This window comes from Ovis canadensis, chromosome 1, assembly GCF_042477335.2.
Source record: "Ovis canadensis isolate MfBH-ARS-UI-01 breed Bighorn chromosome 1, ARS-UI_OviCan_v2, whole genome shotgun sequence".
Taxonomy (NCBI): Eukaryota; Metazoa; Chordata; class Mammalia; order Artiodactyla; family Bovidae; genus Ovis; species Ovis canadensis.
The window spans coordinates 210,375,649-210,398,179 of NC_091245.1; the positions used below are offsets into that span (position 1 = coordinate 210,375,649).

General features: G+C 37.8%; 1 protein-coding gene across 15 annotated transcripts in view; it reads left to right on the forward strand.

The window, feature by feature from the left end:
* The window catches only part of PEX5L (peroxisomal biogenesis factor 5 like), a 284,291-nt gene that overhangs the window by 127,510 nt on the left and 134,250 nt on the right, over nucleotides 1-22,531 (forward strand). Inside the window, exon 1 of one of the 15 annotated variants that reach the window (XM_069559587.1) lies at nucleotides 21,727-21,787. The exons of the other annotated variants lie outside the window; for them this stretch is intronic. The gene's annotated coding sequence lies outside the window, so the exon portion shown is untranslated. Of the gene's footprint in view, nucleotides 1-21,726; nucleotides 21,788-22,531 lie in introns of those variants that run through there. 15 annotated transcript variants of the gene reach the window in all.

The window sequence follows — 22,531 nt, forward strand, 5'->3', positions numbered from 1 at the left end:
GTCAAACCTACCCCAGATAAAACTGAAGCCTGTGAAAACCTCCTATCAGGAGAGAAGCTTCTGTATCCAGTGCTCTCGGTGTGGGGCCAAAGGATATCTGTTGATTATATACCTTAAATTCTATGTCTTTGAAATACTTTGATAGCACTGATGATAGTTTAGATTTTCACTGTTTACTTGAACAGGATGTCACATGATTAGCAATAAATATAGCCCCAACTTGTCCTCCACGTTAAACAAGGTCAGTAACCCCATTAGTCCAGTCACATAGGTTAAAAAATCTAAAACTTAATTTAAAATAACAGCCAACACTTTTAAAATACATACTGTGCTTACCTACTTTACAAGCATTGCTTCTTTTCATTCTTATATCAAAATTACAAGTTAGAGACACTGTTATTACTGTGCCCATTGTACAGATAGGGAAATAGAGGCTTGAAGAGGCTGTTATCTATAGTCTTACAGCCACTAAGTGATAGAACTAGAAGTTGAATCCAGATTTGTCCGATCCCAAACCTGTGATCTTAACCACTGTGCCCCTGGTTTTCAAACTTTGCACACACCAGAAGAGCTGGAGGGCTTGTTAAAACAGCTTGATGGCTCTACCGAGTTAGTTTCTAATTCAGTAGGGTGGGAGTAGGGTCCAAGAATTTGTATTTCTAACAAGTTCCTGGCTAACACAGATGCTACATTTGAGAACCATTACTGTGTGCTGCTCTACCAATGGTAGTGTTCCCAATGTTCTATGGAGGAACATGAATCCACTCTTAGCAGATAAATATTTATGCCAATTTTCCCTTTATTGGAATAATCAAGAATTCACTCAAAGTCTTTGAACAGACTGAGTTACAGACAATTTAAAGCAAATAACCAATATATTAAAGTTCCTAATTAAATTCCCCTATGAAATGAATATGAAATTTATTTTCATCAAGGGCAGGGTTGATCTTCCTACATGAATGAAGATTTTTAAATTAGTTGAATGGTATTCTGATCACCAACTTATAATAGTTCCAGTGAATATCTTATCCTTCAAACAGATATAATATGAGAAGTCAAAGCAGGCAAGCTGTCAAATTCTCAAGGCAGCACTGGACAAGCAAGAGAACATGTTATCCTGGGGACATCTAAATGAAGGAAGATAGTTGTCTTACATCCTGCCATGGTCTCTTCTTAGAGCATCCTCTGCTTCTCCTTGATGGTATTCATCACACTTGAAAATGTTTGAGTACTATCTCTCATTGATTCTAAATTGCAAGCATCGCATCAGTCTTGTTTATCATCAACTCCTCAGCCTGGTACAGTGCCTGGCAATGTTTGCTGACTGGCTGACTTATTGCTCTCTACTCCATAATCTTGCACACAACAAATCACAGCCCAGCAGTTACAAAGCTGCCTCGCCAGCTCCAGAGAGAGCCTTTCTTACAGAAAATACAGTAAATACCTGTATATTTCAAGGAATGGAGGAGAAGGAACAGTGTGAATGTGCCATAAATCAGAGGCAACGTGCTTTTATTGCCCATTGCAAAGCCTTTTCCTGAAGCTCTTCTCTGAGATGCCTTCTTCCGGTTAAACAATTTCTGGGCTAAAATATAAAGAAAACACACATTGCTTGAGGAAAGCTACAGCTTAATGAGGCGAAAAATAAAAACATCCTATGAGTCCCATCCAGCTGTGTGGGTATTTCCTGCCAAAAGATGTAGGAGTTGGAGTAGTAGGGGATGTGCCTGAATGTGAATGGATGTTGGAGGCCCAGATGGTTGCAGGCTATATCAGGAAGGACCAGTGACTGTGCTCATTGCTGTGCTCCAGATGACACAGTAGCCGTCCCTACCCTTGTGCACCAGGGAAGAGATGCTGCCTGAGTCATCCCTCTCAGATTCTCAGATCACATATGTCTCTTCTCACTCCCATGGTGCTTGTGATGATACTTCGTGGGTTTCAGAGCACTGGAAGAAGAGTCATAAAGCTTGAGGGCATAGATAGGAAAAACTTTAGATAAATGCTCAGCAAATACAGTGGACCAGAATACATTTGCAATTTAGTTCAATATTGAGTTGCCAGCATCAGAGAGATGAGTGCCCCTTCTACAGACTGAGATCCTAAGTAAAAGCTTTCATTCTGCTAGTTCCGTAACGATTGACAGGATGGTGTCCATTGGATTATGCCCTAGTGTGATGGTACTGGCCAGTGTGGAAAAGCGCAGTGAGAAACAGCCCTAATAGAATGCATTCACTATCATGTCTCCCTTAAAGATATTTTTAGGACATCACACAGGTAGAGGGCATGTTATCTAGTATCCTTTGGTAGGGTAGAATTCCCTAGGAGGGAAGAGACTGCATTTTAGAAAAGCTGTACATGTGCAGAGCAATTGGTATGTTTCCTGTCTTAAAGAAACTAGAAATTATGTAACTGAGTAGAATTCAGTGTTCCTAGTTATATTAGTAATAGGTATCTTAGGAAAATGAAACTCATGGTATTCATTTTGTATCAGACTTACTTTTGACTCTAAATTATGCTGCATTGAGTCTATATACACGTGTTTATTATGTGTTTTCTCTCTCTTTTTTATTAATTTTGAAAGCCAACTTACATCCATTTGTATCGCAAGGTGCAAATAAGCTTATTCCAAAATTTGTGAGCATCTATGAAGTGTGAAGAACTCTCTGAGGTGACGGCGATCTCATACTCCTGGAACTTGTTTGTGAAGACATGAAAAGTTTATTAAGGGATTCTGAAAAATAGACACATATCCTCCTAATGATCTTGGGCAAATTATGTAATCCTGTTAGCTCTATCTCCTTCCTATTAAACTTGGGCAGAATAATACCCTCATTTTGAAAGATTTTTGTGATGATTAAATTAGATCAAACATGTAACATATACCTGTCACATAACAGGTTCTCCATTAATGCCTCTTTTCCCTATTAAAACCATGATGTTTTGTCTAAATGCTTCTGACAAACTTTGCTTCAAAAAAATGGATGTTTCAGGTTCTCTGTTAAAGATAAGGGCATGGATGTTTAAACACAAATTTCATTTTATCAAGCCTCCAACCTAAGTCAAAAGGAAGTTGAAAAGGGAAAGGGGAAGCATAAGTGAGTTTCGTTCTAAAAAAAGAAAAGGATGAAGAAAGAAGAGCCATTGGAAGGAGAGAGAGCTAGTTCAAATTAGAAGCAGAGAGATGGTAACCACGATAGATTCTTCCCAGACCAGAAGCTTGGGGCTCCCTCTTTCCTATTTAGAGTATTTGGCTCCAGAAAACGAATTTGGGAGCAGGAACCTACAAGGGCTGTTCCTTATTCTTTTTGCTGATGGACATCTTATCAAGTCTCGCTCTAGAGCTAAGAAAGACAATTCTAACATTTAAATCTTCTAAGGAAGTTACATCTAACCATTTTAAGGAAGTTATTTCCTGTTTGCTTTTTTTCCCTTTTTTCATTTCAAAGAGAGTTGAGTGAAAGCCCTTGCTAAGCTTGTCGTCCAATACATGGAAATATAATGCACTTATGTCCCCACCGTGAACTCCTCACCCAGTGGCAGCCTATCCTGTTTGCACACAAATTACTCAAATGGAAATAAGCATTCTCCTAGATGCTGACCCTACAACTTCTACATGCAAGCACATACAGCCTGAGTTCCATTAAGTGTTGACTCAAGGGTGCCTGTGAGGTCTCCCCATAACATTCACCAATATAGACCTATCCCTTAACAAGGAGTAGCTCTGGCTGGGAAAGGTTTTCATGAGCCTAAAGCCTATTTCCATTTAATTCCTGTTTATCAAGTACCTAGAGGGAGGCAGCTTCCTGTAGTAGAAGATCTTCAGCTTCAGAGTTAAACCAACCCTGACTGAGTCCCACCTTGCCTCTTCCACCTTCAGCATCACTACAGGAAGTATTAGGACCTACTTTTCTGGGGTGTTTTAAGATTCTATTTGATCTCTAACATAAAGAATTTGGCAGACTGTCTTGTTACCTCCCTCACCTTGCCTTCCCCTTTGTGCTGGTAATTGTAGTATACACAAAAGACAAATACAAAAAAGACAGGATATACAGACGTGAAGTCACAAAAGCATAGAATGAGATGGTACTTGATCAAGTCCTCCTATCTGTGGGATGTGCTTCCAAACCCACAGCTGGGCCTGAGCTGACCTGAAATATGGGGTATCTTAGAGGATTCAGTTGGACTTAAAGACTGAAAAACATTTTCAGATATTTTCATTTCAGAGGACCCCTTTTCTTCTCTACAGCCTGTGGATGTCTCATGAAGTACGCACGAATATATGCCAACTGTAGCATGGTGCTCATATCACTTAAAAATGGTGATATCACATGTCTTGCCTGAGAGAGACACAAAAGAGCAAGAAAGAGGGAAAAGGAAACTAGTGTCTGTCAAACACCCACACCTTTCACTCCCTTGGCTGTGTTCTTCCACACAGCCCGGGAAAGAAGGTATTCACATTCTAACAGATGAGAGCGGAGAAGCTCGGAAAGGCAACTTCACCCAAAGTGACACCCTCAGATGTGGAAGTGCTGAGATTTAAGTCTCGGCTTTCTGCCTCTTGGTCCAGAGAGAGGCAGAAAGGAATCATTTCAGTGACACTGTAGAAGCTGCTGTGCTGTGGTGTGTTCAGGGCTTTTTCTGTCAAGTTATCCAGCATGGAATAGACGAGCAAACATGGGTTCGGGAGTCGAATGTGCCTGTGTCCAAATCCTGGTGCTTACCTTTCCCACCACCCATGTGGCCTGTTTAACAATAGAAACTTAGTCACACACGGCTGCTTGGAATCCATATGCTTTTGCCCAAGGAAGAAATAAACTGCAGTGGAAATTCCGAAGTATCACTAAATAGAACCTAGCGGTAGTAGAGTATGAGTATAGCTAAGAGTATAGCTTCAGCGTTAAACAAACCTGACTTCTAAATGAGAGACGATAAAACAGAGTAGTTAAAAACACAGAGCCTGAGGTGAGACTCTGGACTCCTGTCCCAGTCTGAGACTCAATAGCTCTTTCTGCTTAACTCTCTTTGTCTCAGTTTCTTCATCTGTAAAATGGTTAAAATAAAAGTATACACACCTCAAAAGATCGTTGTGACCTAGGCACTGTTGAAATATATGTAAGGAATTCAGCACAGTACCTGGTACATTTTAGATGCCCAGTAAGTGATTATTATTACTACTAGTACCATTACTAGGTACCTGTCTATGAGCAAATTATTCTTTCCGGGTTTCAAGTATCTCTCTTCTAAAATGAGGATATAATCATACTTCAAAGAAATGTTTAGGAGAATTCAGCTGGAAATAATAACACACAATACCATTTGGATAGCTATTTTAATAAACTAGATGCTTTGAGGTTCATCTCTTCTTTGTTGGCACTCTTCAGATAAGTTTACAGTTCTGAGTAGTTTCCCAAGAATTAGAAATTTCTCTTTTCATTGGTAAACATTAAGTAAAGAATTGTTTTATTCTTGGAGGTGTCAAAGTGGAGAGCACATCTAATGCACATAGCCATCTTCTTGAGGGGGTGACTCTCCTCATATTGCTCAGGAAATTGTTTAACTCAGGAAGTCAGAAAATGCTTTCTACCTTCCTCCAGGCAGAACACATAATCACTATTTTTCCACATAAAACATCACTGAAATTTTCAACTTTTTCCAATAATCATCAAAAATGGGGTGATTTTCTTCATATCTCTCACCATGAGTTAATTTGTGTTGGTTTCAATATCACTGAACAAGAATGTACTGGTCCTTCCTTCAGGCATCTTTGATTAAAGTTAGTTTCTCCTCTTTTTTATTATATATAACCTCTACATCAGTGGGTCTCCCTGAATCTTAGGATCAAAATAAGGTTAACAAAGGCACTCCTGTGCTATGACATTCAATGCCTCTCCATCCCAGCATCACTTCACAAGGTTTCTGCAAATTTAGGGGACACTAAGTGTTCTAGCAGCTTCCCTGGTGGCTCAGTTGGTAAAGAATCTGCCTGCCATGCAGGAGACACAAGTTCGATCCCTGGGTCAGGAAGATCCCCTGGAGGGCGAAATGGCACCCACTCCAGTGTTCTTGCCTGGGAAATCCCATGGACAGAGCAGCCTGGTGGGCTACAGTCCATGTAGTAGCAAAAGAGTCAGACACAACTTAGCAATTAAACAACAAGTGTTCTGGCTCTGAGATCTTCCTTCTGCTTGAACATTGGTGCTTATGGATTTTCAATAGTTCATTCAACCTATTCTGTGTCACACACGATTCTGGGCTCTTCGTATGTGGTACAAAGCAAAACATACACGTCATTTCTCTGTTTCCTCTCCTTCTTCCACACCTTATCAGTATGAATGTGGAACATGGCTCTGTTCCTCATGCATGTGTATGCTCAGTCATGTCCGACTCTTTGCAACCCCATGAACTGTAGCTCACCAGGCCCCTCTGTCCATGGAATTTTCCAGGGAAGAATACTGAAGTGGGTTGCCATACCCTCCTCCAGGGGATCTTCCCAACCCATGGATCAAAGAATCCTGTGTCTCCTGCATTGACAAGCAGATTCTTTACCAACTGTGCCACATGTGGAACATGGCTCTATTCCTCAATTACAAGCAAAAATGTTGCATCTTACAGACGGTACCCATGTCTCTAGCAGACATTACTGGAGGTTTAGGGATGTAACTTGAACAGGAAAGAAGTAGAAGAGAGGACTAAATTGCCACCAAATTAATCTTTTTAGTTATGCAGAGGGTTTTTTTTTTTTAAGATAATCTTCTATCCTTTCTCCCTATTTCAAATTCCTACTATGTTTTAATCCAAAGTTAATGTGATTTCCACCACCTCCACAATGGGTATTGCAGAAAATATGAAAAGAGCCTGTGTATGAATCATAAACTCATAATAGCCTTTCCCTTGGCTACTACAGTGGGATCAAAGGGCTTTAAATTATCATGGGTAAGGACTCCATTAAATTTTTAGCCAGGATCCAAGATTTCCAATTTCTGCTCAAGGGAGGAGGAAGATGGGAAGGAGGTGCTGTTATACTTCTGCAACCCAGGTTTAGGAGAAAACCTCAAGTCTTAAACAGATAGAACTATGTATCATCTATCCATCTACCCATGCCTTCCTTCATTTGTTCACTCAAAGAGCCTTCATTTAGCACCCCTGTGCCCACAAGACACTGTGCTTATGGCAACACAAAACAGAGTATAAGACTCTGTGTCCAACTTCAGGGAGATCACAGTCTAGACCTCAACTAAGCAAAAATTGTGATTACGCAAGATCTGGAAGAAGGCATTGAATTCAACATGTAGAGATGAGGAAATGGGACTTCCAAGTGAAGAAATCGGTCTCTGCAGAGATGCAGAAACTTGAATCCATACAGCCTTCATTGGTGTGGTTAGTGGTGCAGAGTAGCTGGTGAGAGGGAAGCTGCAGGAGAGGAAGAGATGGAGGAGAATCCTGCAGACCTAACCAGGGAAATAGGCACAAGTAAGAGCTCCTCCTCTAAAGAACATTCCTGAATGCCGTGCAGCTCTTAGAGTCTGGACTGTCCTCTGTCGAAATTTGATTCCCTGTAGAAAAATTGACATTATAAGAATTGTGTTTGCACTTAAGGCATCAACTTTCTGAAACCAAGTTAATCAAAGGAAAGATCCAGTCCATATATTTTTGTCAGCTATTGCGCTTAACTCTGCAGTCACAAATACCAGAGAGAAACCATATTCATAAAAGACCCCAGCATAAGAAGTGCCTAATTTCATTATTCATTTTAGAGAAGGGGAAAATATAAAAATATTCACATGGCATGATATGATTTTTAAATAAAACTATATATCTTCACAGAATTTAAACTGAAAAATAAATGAGTAAAATTTTATAGTATCAAGTAAAATAGATCTAAATAGTAATTCATAATAGAGAAATACAAGTTAAATTCTTTCAAAACCTGTCAGGCACTGTCTTTGTTTACTATGACATAGTTAGTATTATTGTTGTAACTGAAACCCTTTGATATTAAAATATCCAGAGTCAAGAAATGCATTTCTATTTCCAATTAAATCTTCTCTAAGAAAATAAGCATGCAAACAACTTTATTTTCACTTTTCAAAGAAAAGGTCAACATAACTCTAAGCCTACTGAAAGAAACATTTTAAGTTGTTTGAAAGGTCAAGCAGAAAAAATATTTCTAGAATTTCTACATTTTGATGACTTTAATATAGGAAGTTCTACAATCCAGTATGCTAATTTTTTACTGAAATTTAAAATCTCTTAAAAGATATTTGCAATAAACTTTTTACAAAAATCTATTATAGATGGAAATAAAACTAGAAAATGAATCTAACATTTTTATTCAGTTGAATAAATTAGCCATGATACACATATATATATAACATATATTATATATATTTAAATACAACAGCACATGTGTTTATGACATACATAAATGTTTCACACCTAGAAGCAACTGTGATCTGTGATGGACCAAGGGAAAAAATAGGAAGTAAGGCTTTAAGATAACTAAACTTTGGTGGTAACATTTGAGGAAAAACAGTGTTTAAGTATAAGAAATTAAAAGGAAGTCTTTGCGGTTTTTTGAGTCTGGTGAAATGTTACAAGGTTTAAATTAACAAAAACACTCAGAACTATTTGAGTGTTGAAATTTTTCATCACATCAAGATTGACTAAAAGGGGAATAAAAGCTTTTGAGTGTCAAACCTTTCTAAAATGTATTAATGCTTCTTTCCATGTTACTAAATACAATAACTCTATACCTAATTCTTTCTCTGACGAATTGGGATATTACAGTCCTCAGGGCTATTTCTCAGTGTATCTCTCCTTACTGAGTGGTACCCAGATGTAATTGTCAGAGATGGGCTGAATGTATACTGAATATGGGGCACAACCTGGAATCTTTAGTATCCTTCAAATGAGGTTATTTGTTTGTAAATTAATTTTTTATTCTAATTATGACATTTTATTGAAAAATTGAGGATACTGGTTAATTGGGTTTTGGTTTTATTATAACTGAACAGATTGTAAGTGACTAAAAGGAAATAGTGTGATATTGTTAATCTGTGGGGGAGCGAAGACTAATGGTGAATTTTCAGGCAAATAAATTTTGATAGATTTAAACCATTTTGAGCTTTCTTCAATTTAGTATTTAGAGGAATAGCTTAAGTGGAGAACCTAAGACCTTTTATATTTTCTGGGAACCTTTTAAAAGCTTAATAATCTCTGGCATATGTTGATGTGATAACAACTAGATTCTTAGAGAAATTAACTTCTATACACATAACATCTATCTAGAATTAGAATCAATTTCAGTCTATCTAATGAAATATCAGTATCATGTAGTTGCTTTTCTCTTTGAACCTAGTAAACCATAATGCATTATTTAGAAGGTTGAAATGAGTTCAGGCCAAATCTCTTTTAAATGTTAATTTAATCTCTTTTGATAATGTATCTGAGATTTGGGAGAAAGAAAATGTACAGGATAGCAGAGAATTCATCTTTAACAGATTGAGAAAAACTTCATAGGCAACTTAAAATTAATATTATCAAATCATTCTTCTGCTTACTTATATATATTTCCAGTATAGGCGATATAGGCAATCTGCCTAAAATAGAGTGTAGAAATGACTCAACACCTCCATGAACTCAGTGGCCCACCAAACTGTTCTAGTCCTTCAGAAATAGAAGCAAGATATGAAGGAGGTGCCTATTTATATGTCATTAGACAAACCAGAGAGCTCATTAGTAGAAACACATACTTTTGGAACTGCTAGGAATGTTTTGACAGTTTTAAGGCCCTCTATGTTGAATCCTTTCTGAGACTTTGAAAGTTGAAGGTCATCTTTTTTATTGTGATTACATAACTTTGGTTGAATAGGTTTCATAATATGGCCCTACACTTGTCAGCCTTTGAGCACACAGCACAGTCTGTGAATTCATCAGCAATCTAATGGTACCTTGGAATTTTGCAACTGCTACCTTAATGGGCCAGATCTAGACTTGCTTTGTTTTCCTATTGTTAGGGGAAGTTCATTAATTTTTTCATTTCATTACAGTGTAGCCTTATCAAATTATTCTTTTAAAATAATAAATAGCTCTTGAAGATACTGTAGACTCCAAAGTACATGTAGAAAATAATTTACTTAGCTAATGGGATTTCACTGATTTATAAAATTATTAGTACATATTGAATACTCGCCTTTACATGTTATCTATTTGATCATCACAAAAACCCTGCAAAGTCAGTGAGGCAGTTATTAATACTAATCTTACTCTCCAACTGAGAAAACTAAGCTCTCAGCCTTAGCTTACACAAAAATGCAAAATGTTGTTTCTATATCTCAGACCCTGGGTTTCCAACTTCATACCCCATGCTTTGTCAACACAGACCACACCTAACTAACCTCAATAACCACATATGTGTAAAGCCATGTTGCTACACACTGCTGGGTTAGCAACTTGACAACTTGGCAATTTGGTGGAATTATACCCGAGAAAAATTCGAAACTTGACAACTATTTCTTTCCTGTCCCAGTTTGTCAGTTGAAGGAGAAACTCTACAGAAAGAAATACGTAATATAGAGAATGGGCTATGAGACTAGGCACAAGGTAAATATTGACTCCAAAACCTCTAGAACATTGACCAGCCAGAATGGCCTACCTGGCTGTCCTCCTGATCCAGGCTTTCACCTTCATGGTATCAAAGCATGCAGTGGGAGAGAGGATTGAGAGGTTGTTTTTTTTGTTTTGTTTTGTTTTTTTTAATTTTAGTTTTTTATTTTTTAAATTTTAAAATCTTTAATTCTTACATGCATTCCCAAACATGAACCCCCCTCCCACCTCCCTCCCCATAACATCTTTCTGGGTCATCCCCATGCACCAGCCCCAAGCATGCTGCATCCTGCATCAGACATAGACTGGCGATTCAATTCACATGATAGTATACATGTTAGAATGTGATTCTCCCAAATCATCCCACCCTCTCCCTCTCCCTCTGAATCCAAAAGTCCGTTATACACATCTGTGTCTCTTTCCCTGTCTTGCATACAGGGTCGTCATTGCCATCTTCCTAAATTCCATATATATGTGTTAGTATACTGTATTGGTGTTTTTCTTTCTGGCTTACTTCACTCTGTATAATCGGCTCCAGTTTCATCCATCTCATCAGAACTGATTCAAATGAATTCTTTTTAATGGCTGAGTAATACTCCATTGTGTATATGTACCACAGCTTTCTTATCCATTCATCTGCTGATGGACATCTAGGTTGTTTCCATGTCCTGGCTATTATAAACAGTGCTGCGATGAACATTGGGGTACATGTGTCTCTTTCAATTCTGGTTTCCTCGGTGTGTATGCCCAGAAGTGGGATTGCTGGGTCATAAGGTAGTTCTATTTGCAATTTTTTAAGGAATCTCCACACTGTTCTCCATAGTGGCTGTACTAGTTTGCATTCCCACCAACAGTGTAGGAGGGTTCCCTTTTCTCCACACCCTCTCCAGCATTTATTGCTTGCAGATTTTTGGATCGCAGCCATTCTGACTGGTGTGAAGTGGTACCTCATTGTGGTTTTGATTTGCATTTCTCTAATAATGAGTGATGTTGAGCATCTTTTCATGTGTTTGTTAGCCATCCGTATGTCTTCTTTGGAGAAATGTCTATTTAGTTCTTTGGCCCATTTTTTGATTGGGTCGTTTATTTTTCTGGAATTGAGCTGCATAAGTTGCTTGTATATTTTTGAGATTAGTTGTTTGTCAGTTGCTTCATTTGCTATTATTTTCTCCCATTCAGAAGGCTGTCTTTTCACCTTGCTTATATTTTCCTTTGTTGTGCAGAAGCTTTTAATTTTAATTAGATCCCATTTGTTTATTTTTGCTTTTATTTCCAGTATTCTGGGAGGTGGATCATAGAGGATCCTGCTGTGATTTATGTCTGAGAGTGTTTTGCCTATGTTCTCCTCTAGGAGTTTTATAGTTTCTGATCTTACATTTAGATCTCTAATCCATTTTGAGTTTATTTTTGTGTGCGGTGTTAGAAGCACTTAAGTGGAAGCTTCAAGAGCAAGTTTCATTTATCTATTGATATAATTATGTGTCCTACATTTGAAATTAATCAAACTATGATTTAGCTGGAAAGTTTGACCTCTCAGCAAACTGAACTAGTATATCATCTGTATAACAATAGAAGTGTGAGTTACAGAGTAGACGGTTAGAAAGACTATCAGGCTCTCCAGGGATCCTGATTCATTTAAAGTCCCTGTGGACATCAACCCAGGTGACATCTTCATTCTGTACAAGCTGTAAGCTCTACCCCCACAGTAAGCTGCAGAGATATATTAGCAAGAACCTTTAAAAAAACTATCTGTGATACATATTATTTTCCAATTGTTTTATTTTTTCAATTATTCTGTTTATGTACATAACCATTATATATTGATATTTAGGTGATGTATGTATTATCTAATTGAAGTCTCTAAAAGTTATATAATTTAATAAACTTTTAATTGGGAATTAATTTAAAAATTTGGAAGCATTCAGATTTCAACATCAAAAGAAATTTGTTTTTCACAAGACAATTCTTTTCAAGAAGTTCTAAATGTATAATCTGAGGTCATGTGGCTAGAAGCTCAATTCAAGCTTGGGAATGAACACACAACACCTGTTGGCACTGGCTGACCACTCCACTCCAGGCATAGTCTTCATCTGAATTTCTTTTAGGCAATATTTCCTGACAATTACTTAGGTCATAGTCCCAGATGGGATATCACCAAAGTGGCAATTTTGGCCACGTGGGTTTAGCATTTCTAGTTTTCCATATCTAAGAAGTCTTTTTGATCAGATTAGAAATCACAGAAGAAATTAACTGAGAAGGCTTAAAATAAAATAAACTTGTAATTGAATTGTCTTTGGATATTTTTAAACAGTTTACTCAAATATAAAAATAAGATTACTTTGTAATCACAGGGAGTTGTTTCATTATTGTAATTGTTTACTAGGGAATCCATAACAAAGTGCCACAGGCTGGGTGGCTTAAACAACAGAAAGTTATTTGCTCACAGTTCTGAAGACTAGAATTCTGAGATTAAAGTGAGAGAAGGATTGGGTTCTTCTGCAGTTTTCTCCTTGGCTTATAGACGACTGTCTTTTCCCAGTGTCTCCATATAACCTTCCTTCTGTGTCCTAATTTCTTCTTATAAAAATACCGATCATATTGGATTAGGACCTACCCTAACATCAATACTCCATTTTAACTTAATTACCACTTTAATAAAGATCTTGTCTCCAAATACTGTAACATTCAGAGGTTCTAGGGGGTTAGGCCTTCAGTGTATGAATTTTGGAGGGACATAATTCAGACCGTAACAGTTATTATCTCAACTCTTTAGAAACTGGTTTCTCATTATCCCTGATGGCTAGATTCAGCACCCCAGTCTTGCATTGGATCCTTGATTTCTGTGCCTTATTAGTCCTTTTTGATTTGGGTTGTCCCAACCCTGGTCTCTTATCCATACTGTGATTATCCTCTGCCTCTGTTGCTGTTACTGAAATACTTTTACTACTTTCATACCTACAGCCCTTGTTTTGTTCCTTATGGCATCTGAACTCAAGTTCATTCCACTGTTGTCTATAAATAACCAAAAACTACAAACAACCCAAATGTCCATCAACAGTTGAATAGATAAATTGTGGTATATTCAGATGATGAAACATTATACAGAGGAGGGAATGTAATAATTATTGCTACTTACTCCATGGATGAATCTCACAAACACAATGTTGTATCTTTTGCTACCTACTTCATAAGGACACTTAGACCAAAGAGTCCATGAATTCAGCAGTCACAGTTCAGTCTAGTTCAGTCACTCAGTCGTGTCCGACTCTTTGCGACCCCATGGCCTGCAGCACGCCAGGCTTCCCTGTCCATCACCAACTCTCAGAGCTTACTCACCATCAAGTCAGTGATGCCATCCAGCCATCTCATCCTCTGTCATCCCCTTCTCCTCCCAACTTCAATCTTTCCCAGCATCAGGGTCTTTTCAAATGAGTCAGTTCTTCCCATCAGGTAGCCAAAGTACTGGAGTTTCAGCTTCAGCATCAATCCTTCCAATGAACATTCAGGATTGATTTCCTTTCGGATTGCTGAATCTCCTTGCCAGTCCAAGAGACTCTCAAGAGTCTTCTCCAACACCACAGTTCAAAAGCATCACTTATTTGGCGCTCAGCTTTCTTTATAGTCCAACTCTCACATCCATACATGACTAATATTTATCGAATATCTACCATTGCCAGGCATTGTGACAGTGCTTTCATACATACTCTCATTGAATTCTCACAAATTTATGAAGTAGCGAGGTAGGATTTCTATCCTACTTTCAGAAGGTAAAATGAAGCCTTAGAGAGAATAATTTATAAAAGGCAGAGCTGAGATTTGAAACTTCTGAATTCTGACTCCAGCCCCAGTATTGGTGCCAACATGCCACATGGCCATCCTTCTTTCCCTTCCCTTGACCAGGGAGGCTTAACTGGCTCTATACACTGTCAACCTCATGGACACTCAGTGACTGGGGATCCCCACTCCAAGGCCTCTTCATATTTTCCCTAGCTCCTCTCCACAGAGTAAGAAAGACTGTTAACCCTTTTAAGGAACCAGAAGGCATTAGGGAGGAGCCAACTCACATATTGCCTATGACCCCCAGAGGACTATCAAGATAAGCAGAGATGCTACAGTCTGATCCATAATGTTAGAACAGAAATGGGGAAAGCCTCAGCTTGTCTCTTAGAGCTGTTTCAGGTAAGTCAGGTAGATGGAGTACCTTAGCTCAGAACTTTTTGGCTAGTAGCTTGTGAATTTAACCTAGTTTCTGTAATTTAGTTTTCCTAAGTTATCCCAACAAAACTGGGGCATTTGGTGACTGGAGAACAAACTAGTTAAAACATTCGCACCTGCCAGAAAATGAATAAAGCTACAAAGAAGGCTACTGCATAGTCAGATTCCAAGCCCACCGCTCTTATTCATAAAATATAGAATTTACCTGAAATATTCATAAATGGGAATTCAAGTTCACTAGTTACTAGTCCTTCTCTAGAAAAATGGACAAAGGGCAATTCTACCTCATGACATCTACATAAATTTGCTTTCTCAAATTCAAAACTTTGGTAATAATACATTTACCATATGGTAATTACATCTATTTTTTAAAGGAGGTGGGATTCAATTTCTATGCACTAAGATAACAACAGTCAACATTTAAAGGCTTCCAATTTGGTAGAGGAATGGAATTCTTTCTTTTGACTTGGGAAAAAAAAAAGTGAAAGTGTTAGTCACTCAGTTCTGTCCACCTCTTTGCAACCTGATGGACTGTAGCCTGCCAGGCTCCTTTGTCCATGCAATTCTCCAGGCAAAGATACTTGAGTGGGTAGCCATTCTCTTCAACAGGGGATCTTCCCAACCCGGGGATTGAACCCACATCTTCTGCATTGCAGGCAGATTCTTTACTGTCTGAGCCACAGGAAATAGATTTTACTTACTAGGGGCAAGAAGGTGGGATGTGTGTATGTGCTCAGTTGTGTCCAACTCTTTGTGACCCCATGAACTGTAGCACGCCAGGCTCTTCTGTCCATAGGATTTCCCTGGCAAGAATCCTGGAGTGGGTTGCCATTTCCTCCTCCAGGAGATCTTCCTGACCCAGGGATCAAACCCTCATCTCCTGTGTCTCCTTCACTGGAGGCAGATTCTTTACCATTGAGCCACCAGGAAAGCCCAAGAAGTTGGGGGATGCATCTAATCACTGAACAGAAAAAGAGTTTCATAGGTAATCAGTTCAAGGGAACTGTTGCATGGTCTTAACCACATATTTACCTACAGGGATTCTTATTCATTATATTTACTTTGGAAAACTTTCCAATCAAGAATAAATGGGAAAGACAGAAATGATAAATCAGTGTTTTGTACATGGTTCCTGCCATGTACATAGTTCCTTCCCACTAGTCTTCCACATTCTACTGTCTTGTACAGGACATCACCTTGGCTAATTACAAACACTTAGAAACCAGACCTCAATACCTCTTCCCTAACCTCTTCCAGGAATAGACCTTTTCTCACCTCCCCCTATGCCCTAAAACACCACTGATTCAGCAGAGTTTAAGCAGTTATCCATGCTGGTGATGTATGATTCTCATAACACCTTACTTTCTCTTAAGTGTTGGACATCCATCCATTTGTGCACATCAGATACAAGTCTGGAGTGCTTGTATTTGAAGAGAAAAAAATAACAAAATAATCTTTAGGATTTTATGTTTTCAGTCATTTTACTTAAAAATACATGCCCCCCCCCAAAAAGTTTTGCAAACCACCTGAGGTATTTTACAATGAATTAAAAATAACAAAGGTAACCCTCTCTGGTGGCTCAGATGGTAAAGAATCTGCCTGCAATGCAGGAGACCCAGGTTCGATCCCTGGGTCAGGAAGGTCCCCTAGAAAAGGGAATGGCAACCCACTCCAGTATTCTTGCCTAGAGAATTCCATGCACAGATGACTGTATCCCTGATACAGTCCATGGGGTCACAAAGAGTCAGACCCAAATGAGCAACCAATACATACACATATATAACCCTCTGATTACTGTTGTATTTTTTTGGTTACATATTCACATAATCATCAAAGGCTTCTCAAGCATAAATATATTTATATAAATATAAAATTATATTTATATATAAATATAGTTGGGGATTTATCATACTAGAAAGGAAAACTTACCACCACATTCTACAGTTACTTCTTAATTATTAAATATGTATTACTATGTCATCCTCAGCATAAAGTCAACAAGGTCAAAAGAAAACAATTTTTCTAGACCAGACCACTTTAGGTAGCAAAAGATGCTTGCAGATGCATCATAGAGAAGCTCAATATTAAGGTGAAATAGGTTCCAAATAATTTAGAGCAACATTAATCAGAGTAAGCCTAATAATAAAACTTCACTAACTGAGAACTGTTATAGATGATCGGGGGAACTAAATGTTGTGACTTTGACCTTTTGTCAAGAAAGCTTGCTAAGCAGAGTAAATAAGCCTGGGGGTAAGGTGGGAGTGAGATGAGGAATGTTTAATCTTCTCCAGAGAACAAACAAATGGTAAATTGTGAGCAAATAGATCTTATTAATTAGAAGGAAGTCTTACCTGTCCTTCAGAGCTGATTTTAAGCATCTTTACTTGGCAACACTTTATTAATTTTAATGAATTTTTATTTAGATACTTGAAACTTTTTAATTTCTTTAAATGTCTAATTCAGACTTTTTATGCAATTCAAAATCACCTTCTGTCAAACTTGGCCATATTATGTGATTTCAATATCTTAAATAATTTAAAAAGCTTTTTAATAGTTACTTGTATATACTGAGTAAACTGGAGTCTCTTATCACTATACCAAATAATGCAAGTAGTTCAAAAGAAACAAACACCACCTTTGCTCACACAAGGTAGTTTCATTGATAAAACAGTCACAGAACCTTTTTTCTCAATGAAGGATTATATAGCAAGGCGCCCGGGAGAAGCTTAATCTGCATGTACAGCTCAGAAATTTTGGGTACGGGGCAATTCTGTTCCTCAAGGCACCCAAGTCCCTTTCCTAAGTGTAATTAGAAACAATGACAAGGAGTGTTTTGGAATTGATTGGTGACTCCGGTCACTGAAGGCTGATTTGTTTTTTTAAATAAAAGAGATTGACTCCCTTCCTCAAAAGTACTCTTGGATGGTCAAGAAGACACTCTGAGGTGGGAGAGACTAAAGTGCTGAGGCCTAATTTTCTGTGGAGAGACAATAGTTTAAGAGTCACCATCAGTTTTACACGCCAGGACTCCTTCAGGACTAAATGTTCCAAGTTTTCTGAGTGTGTTTTAAGAACTACGAGATAAGAGCTACTGATTGGGCACCCATTATGATTTTTGAGTGCTTTTAGGGGAGATTCTTTGAATGCTAATAAGAATAGTAAGAGCAAGAGTGGTGGTTAGGGGACCTGTTAGCGCAGGAACAGCTGTGATGGAAGTGATAAGGGGGTGGTGGAAGCAGTCGCCACCAAAATGGGCCACGCAGAGGTGGGAGAGAGAGCAGCTCCAGGGACAGCACCCCGGCTGTTGAGAAGACAGTAACTCAGGGTCAGCTGACATAACAGGCACAGTGCACACAGTTCAGAAGGTCCAAGATACTCCTAACGACCATAAAAATACTTTCATTTCATCTTTCTTAAAAACCAGAATCCCTCAAATGACTATTATAATAAGGAATTTGTAATATTAATAACAAATCTGGTCTGGATTATGTTTTTCTTGATATAGCTTAGTCATAAAATACAAACTTCTACATTTTTTATGGAAAAAGTGTCCAATTAAAGCAAAAGTTTGAGGACCTATAAAAGTCATGAAGACCCCCTACAGCAATCAGTCAGGCCAAGGACAATGAGTGTGCATGCAGAGAGCTTAAAACCCAGGGACTTTCATGTGTGGAGGTTAAGAATTAAAGAGATTGTTGTCCATGGCTCTCCCATTACCATATACACATACACCACATACAGCAAGAAGTGCCAAATATCACAAACTGAAGATACAGGAGTTATATGGTAGTGGTTTAGTTGCTAAGTTGTGTCTGACTCTTGCAACCTCATGAACTGTAGTCCACCAGGCTCCTCTGTGCATGGGATTGGTAAATTCTTGATTTACCAAGCAAGAATGCTGGAGTGGTTTGCCATTCCCTCTCCAGGGGATCTTCCCAACCCAGGGATCGAACTGGGGTCTCCTGCCTGGCAGGCAGAGTCTTTAGCAACTGAGCCACCAGGGGATCCCCATCGGAGTTATATCATAGAACGTAATTAGAATCAGTCCTCATTCACACCAGAAGACTTCATTGAAAAGGTGATGGTTTGGAGAGTCATCTGGAAAAAAACAATGCTACAACGAAAACAAAAAAGACAGTAAGAAAGATATGGAGAATCAACTAAATGTCCTTCTTTTAAATGCCATGTGACATTATTTTAACTAAAGGCATCAATTTCTTTACTGCAACTTGACTACCCTTAATAAAGAATCAATAATCAAATTATTTCCAGCTATAAACAAATCACTGAACCAGTGGTGAATTCATTATGATTTGTGAATTCCACATGAGTCAGCAATTAAGAAAAGAGAGAATTCTGTCCGTGCTTCCCAATTATTTACATCCAGATCTGTGCTTCCTTCGGGATATTTAGAAACAACAATTGACCAATATGTTCGGATTTAGTTCTATTTGTAAATTTTAAAATTTACAAAACATTTTGTTGACAGGGGAAGAAGGGAATGAGTTAAATGTTACTGTAATAGAATGGTTTGAGCCCTACTCTATGTTGGAAGAAATCCACAGGAACACACAGCTAGGAAAGGACATAACGTGGTAGGCAGAGATCGCCACCATTCAAGGAATATTGCTCTGACATTTTCCTGGGTTGAAAGAGAAGTTTGAAGAGAGCATGACACTTTCCATGACATTTACCTTCGTGAGTAAAAAAGGTTATTCTGGCTCTGCACATAAGCAACAAGAATAGCCATCAGAAATTACCCTTTTTGTGACCAGTTTGTGCATGTAAGTCCAGGGTTTGGAGCTTATGAGATATATAATACTGAATATCATTTCATTTCAAAGAGTTGTGCTAAAATGATCCAAATGACAGGTATTTGTTTATATATATGTTATGTATGAGGAAAATATATTCAGTGCATTCATACTTGTAAACCTGATTGTAGTTTATCCTTAAAACAATGATAAAAATAATGTTTAAGTTACAAATTCCATAGTAGCAGCAACTGGAAAATTGCTGATGATGTATTGAGTCACTCTGAAATTACTTTATTTCATGTGTCCAAAATAGATCTCAGGATAATTCTAGTAAACATGGCATTTAGTGGCATTGAGTTAGCATTTAAAAAGAATTAAAGAGATGCTAAAACTTATAAATCTCTATTATAAAGATCTACAGAACAGAAAGAAGTGTGTATACGTGAGATGCTTAGGTTGGTTTTCTATGAAAATAGTAGAAACAAACATTTTTTAGAAATGTGCTCATGAGTGAAGTTGTGGGTGGCTAATTCTTACTGACCATTTCCGCCTCACAAAGCCAGATGGATGAGAACAGAATGGTAGGCAAGGAAGCACACAGGCTGGGAGGTGGGTCTGGGCTCCCATCCTGGATTAGCTCTGAGGCCTTGGCTAAATCACACTGTACTGTCTCTGAGCCTCAAAGCCCGCAACTGTCTAGCAAAGACAATAATATCATCTACCCCACAGAGTTCTCATGACATCAAATCAATAAAAACTTGCAAAACACCCAGCAGCATGCTCAGCACACAGTAGCTTCTCCAAAGAGGTTAGATCCCTTCCCTGCAACACAGACCTGGAGCCAGCACCTCATCTGAGGATACCTGATACCTTCACAGCCTGATATCCAGCCTAAGATTCTATAACTTCCAGTGTTTTCTAGGGCTTCCCTGGTGGCTCAGAGAGTAACAGAATCTGCCTGCAATGCAAGAGACCTGGGTTCCATCTCTGGGTCAGAACTTCCCATGGAGAAGAGAATGGCACCCAACTCCAGTATTCTTGCCTGGATAATTCCATCTACTCTGTTTCTTACATTCTATATTAAAAACACAGAAGTGGGCCAAAATTGAGTTTTCATAATAAACGTTAGTGTCATTACTGTACTCCCTGTGTTTTCATTTATGCCTGGTGTTATAATAGAAATTAAAATATTATTCTCAAGAATTATTATTTCTTAGAAAAGCTACTATTTTATATATTTCACTTGTGAACAAACAAAATGATAAAAGAAACTTTAAAAAAATCAAAGAATTTTCTCTAGCCAATCACACAAAATGAAAGACATTTCCCTTTATGCTGATACTGTTTTCCAAACAGTCAAAAATATCTCAAGAGATTAAATGAGCAAGCGGAAAAAGGTGATTTTGAAGTATTATTTGAAAAGAAATGGGCTGAAATAATTTCTGGAGGGTGTCACGATATGATAATCAACTTGCAAAGTTTCACTGTTCCTTTCTGTTGTGGCTAGAATGATGTAGAAGCATATTGGCTTAATGTAATCTAAACCCATCTATATGCTTGAGTGTATAGTCAGTATATATTTCCTTTTGCTGTGCTCAAGTTGTTTCGAATAACAGATTAATATTGATCTTTTGGTGTAGTAATATTTTAAAAGTTGAACTTGAAATATGAATAACTATGTGTATTTCTTTCTTACAATGTTTTAAGTCACTGAATTTAAAAAAGAAAAGTAAAACCTGCACAGTTGTATTACTGTCAGTCCTAGAGAGCTGCTGATAAGCCAAGTTGTATAATTTCATTAATTGCCAACTCAGTTACCTGCCAGGTTCTGAATTCTAGAAGCATTATCCCACAAGATAAATGGACAAGTCAGAAATAACACAGCTTGATTTTAAGATAAAATCTTAATTTTAATTTTTAAGGTAGAGGTGGCAATATGACCTGGGGGGATCTTGCTTTGACATGTAAGTGCATTCACATGACTTGGACATGTCATGGAGCCAACCTTCCCACTCTGTTCTGGGGCTGTATCACACTTCTGAAACAGTGAAGTTCATCGGGTAATAACTCAAAAGCCAAGAGGCTGTAAAGGAAACAAAGTTGCTAGCAGGCACTAACCTGGGTGTCATGACTTTTTTCAGGTAGTAGGTGTAACCTTGAAGAAAAAGTGGCACTGTCTTCAAAAAAGTGACCTGACCCTGGCTTTGGTGGGTTTTTCTGCAAGAAATAAAAAGCACCGCATGTGTTTATTATATATCCTTTCTAGCTGACCACTGCTTTGTTCTAGAGTTCAGCATGAAAGGACTAATTTTTGTTTTGGTTTGGTTTTGTTTTAGTGAAATGGCATGTCCGTTGCTAATTCTAGCTATTATAGTTGCACATGTGAAAAATACCTATACATAGTTTATGGATTGGTAGCATTTCAAATAAATAGTATATTGAAATACTGACCTGAAATTTTTTGAGATGCTTATCAATTGATTTTTTTTCTTAGCCCAAGGAAAGAATCTGAATTATTATTTTTTAAATTATAACTTGTAACATTAGATATGTTTTTTAAATATATTAGGAATTTAATATAAGCATGCCACTTTGTTTATTGCTATATTATTACACTTCTCGGAGCATGGAAAGAATTCTTCACAAGTGATTTTGCTCTTTTGAAAAATTATGCTGCAAAAATATGTTAAACTATATAAACTTTGCAAATGAGTGTAGCTTATAAAGACATACTGAGCTTATTCTATATAATGTTTTATCCAAGTAATTTTTACATTTTGAAAACATGTCAAATAGCTTAGCAGTGCCATGAATCATTTTTCAGAATTCAGAACTGTATGTATATTAGGAAGATGACAGTGCTTTACTAAAGGAAAAACCTGAGATCATTATGTACCCCAATTTGTTATGCAGTTAACCACTGTTTCCCTTTATTCTTTCAGAATTCAATT